This window comes from Gavialis gangeticus, unplaced genomic scaffold, assembly GCF_001723915.1.
Source record: "Gavialis gangeticus isolate Ggan-Ray unplaced genomic scaffold, GavGan_comp1, whole genome shotgun sequence".
NCBI classification, from domain to species: domain Eukaryota; kingdom Metazoa; phylum Chordata; order Crocodylia; family Gavialidae; genus Gavialis; species Gavialis gangeticus.
This window is the reverse complement of record NW_017729034.1, coordinates 83,725,551-83,729,031: the sequence shown is the minus strand read 5'-3', so window position 1 is coordinate 83,729,031 and position 3,481 is coordinate 83,725,551.

Below are 3,481 nucleotides of genomic sequence, written 5' to 3'. Positions count from 1 at the left end.
CTGTTCCTCTTGTAAATTCCAGGACCCAGTCTTACGAAAAGCTCTGAAGTGCATAAAGGACCTAGTCACTGCAGAGGCTGGAGGCTCCAACCTGTACAGCCAGGCACTAGCGGCCAAAGCCTTTGCACTGGCTGGAGACAAGGCTATGAGGCAGATCATACTTAAAAGACTGGATAAAGCGGCCATTGTATCAGGTATGACAGCCTGTAGGGCAGGACTGAGGGGCAATAGCAATCTCACTAGTTCTTAGCCAACCTGTCCTAGTCCATGGCCTATTCCATATGCCTTTCCTCGTCCGTCTGTTCCAGATGACCAAATCTACTGGACCCAAGAGCCAAAACAAAGGTGAGGTGACCTGTACCCAGGAGGCTGGGGTGGGGAAGCTGAATGAGATGAACATAGGAAAGGGGGACTCTCTTGGCACCAGCTAGATTTGTCAGGTAGGGCCATGTAGAGCCAGGGAAGGTGAGAGACATAAAGACCAGGGTCACAGAAGTGGGAAAGAGCCTTGTGTGCCCTACTGCTCTAGAAGCCACACCTGGGTTGGATGCTCAGAAACCAGACACAGCCCAGTGATCACAAGCAAGCATTCCCTGGAGGGCAGCCTGTGACAGTTCCCAATCTTCCAGCTTTATATTTGCAGCCTTTATGAAAATTTTATTTTTGCTGAGCAATATGAAAAAAAAAGCTCTTTGTTTTTTAGATTAAAATCTTATCTAGTCGTCAATTCTTTACATTTTCACTAAATAATTTAGCATCTCAAATGTGTAGCTGCCTCATAGAATCTTCAGTGTGTTGCTGAAATGGGGCAGCAGTATTGATAGCTTGCTAAGGGTGAGCTGTTAGCAGACCTTAAATTTCAAGCCCATCTACGTACAAGTTATGCTGCCATCTAAAATTCCATTTTTTCCCATAAAACTCTTCCCTGGCCCGTTTCTTGGGGAAGTGTTGGCCCTGTGCCAAAATAAGACCAAAAAAAAGTCAGCTGTAGCAGAAGTTACTATTGGGAACAACCTGGCTAGCTATTTGGAGAATTAGAAGAAAGGAATTAAAGATCTGGTGCATTAGTTGCCTGGACCTAGTACAAGGCTCATGCTGCTCTTGGGAGCCAACTTGCAAGGTAGGATGAGAACTGGTCTCTCTCCAAGTATTTCCTGATGCCAGTGACTTTGTTTTGTCCACCTTGACCTCAGCTGTACCACATAGGTCAAGAACTTCTATAGCTGGGGTTAAGGGAGAGTAAGAGCCAGACAAGTCATGTTGGACTCCCCTTCACCTTATCCCATCTGGCAGAATGACAGTACTCAACACCTAGCCATGCAGTCCCTCTCTAGGATACCAGCTTTCTGGTGCTGCCAGCTAGTGTAATTAATTCTGTGCCTCAAGTGATAGAATCATAGAAAAGTGGGGTTCGAAGGGACCTTAGGAGGTCATCTAGTCCAGTGGTCTCCAAAGTGGGGTGTGTGCACCCCAGGGGGTGCGCAAGACGATCCATTGGGGTGCGGGAAGAAAATATTAGAACTTATATTTATATTTATATAAATATACATATATTGGGGGTGTGTGCTCAAATTTTTTACTGATAGGGGTGCATGATCAAAAATTTGGAGAGCACTGATCTAGTCTAACCCCATGCTCAAAAGAAGACCATCCCCAAGTAGATGATTCCAATCAGGGCTTTGTCAAGTCAGGCCTTAAAAACCTCCACAGATGGGGATTCCACCACCTCTCTAAGTAACCTGTTCCAGTGCTTTACTACCCTCTGAGTGAGAGAGTTTTTCCTAATATCCAACCAAACCTCCCTTTGCTGCAACTTGAGACCATTACTCCTTGTTCTGTCATCTGCTACCACTGAGAACAGCCCAGCTCCATCCCCTTCAGAACCACCCTTCAGGCGGTTGAAGGCTGCTGTCAAATCCTCTCAGTCTTCCCTTCTACAGTCTAAAGAAGCCCATTTTCCTCAGCCTCTCTTCAGAAGTCATGTGCTCCAGCCCCCTAGCCATTTTCATTGCCCTCTACTGGACTTTCTCCAATTTGTCCCCATCATTTCTGTACTGGGGGGCCCAAAACTGAACAGGGCTCCAGATGTGGCCTCACCAGTGCAGAACAAAAGGGAATATTTACTTACCTCAATTTGCTGGCAACAATTCTACTAATGCAGCCCAGTATGCCATTAGTCTTCTTGGCAACAAGAGCACCCTGCTGGCTTATATTCAGCTTACTGTAACCCCCAGGTCCTTTTCTGCAAAGCTGCTGCCCAGCCAGTCAGCCCCCAGCCTATACTGGCACATGGGATTGTTCTGTCCTAAGTGCAGAACTTTGTACTTGTCTTTGAATCTAAGGCCCAATCCTCCAATTTGTCTGGGTCACTCTGAATCCTAGTGCTACCCTCCAGCATATCTATTACTTGCCCCAGCTTGGTGTCATCCCTAAACTTGCTAAAGGTGCGCTCCATCCCATCTTCCAGATCATTAATGAAGACATTGGACAAAACTGGCCCCAGGACTGACCCCTGGCATACTCCACTTGATACCAGCTGCCAGCTAAACATCGAGTCATTGATCACTACTCATTGATCCCGACAAACCAGCCAGCTTCCTATCCACCTTGCAGTCTATATTCAGTTTCTATCTACCTACAAAGGAAAGAATAAAAGATCCAGTCTTTGCTGAAGATGCACGGTGTGAATTCTGCTCGTGTCTCAGGAACTGATAATTGCATATTAAAAAAGTTTTACTCTTTGCCATTGACAAAATCTTTAAACCTTTTTAAAAAAAAAAAAACTTTTAAGGTTGCAGTCAGGCACCCAATAGTTAAGAAATACCAGGATTAAGGCTGGCTTTGCAAACTTCCTGTATTACGTCTCACTTATATCATCACATTTTTCCCACACAGCAATACATGTGCAAGATGACAATTTCTAACTGTTAAATATATGACTTCGAAACTTAAGGAATGTTCTTTTAATCGGGCAGGGACTTGTTCGTTCTGCTCATCCACCTTCCCATTCCTAGTATGTAATAGGCCTGTGTGAAGTGGGTAGTATTTGCTTTGAATTTGGCTGATTTTGGGGGACAGTGATTTCAATTTGGTGATTTGAATCACTGTCCCAAACCAATTTGGCTGAATCACCCAGGCCCACCCCCTGTCTGCTCTCCCAGCCTGGTGATGCCTGCCCTGCCTGCCACAGCTCCTGGCACTTTGGGAAAAAAAAGCCCTGACTCACCGGGTGCTGCCGGGCCGGGGGGCGGTCACCACTGCCCAACGCTGCATGGTGGGGCTCTGCATGAGCCCCTCAACCCCTCTCCCCATGGCTGTCCAGCCTGCCCCGGCTCCAGCCCTTTAAGGAAAAAACAAACAGAAAAACCCTTGGACTCACCCGTTCCTGCCGGCAGGGGGCAATCCCTGCTGCCCTGCGCTGCATGGGGGGCTCTGCACGAAGCCCCGAGGCTGCTGCAGGAGCGGAGAGTCCCAGGGTTTT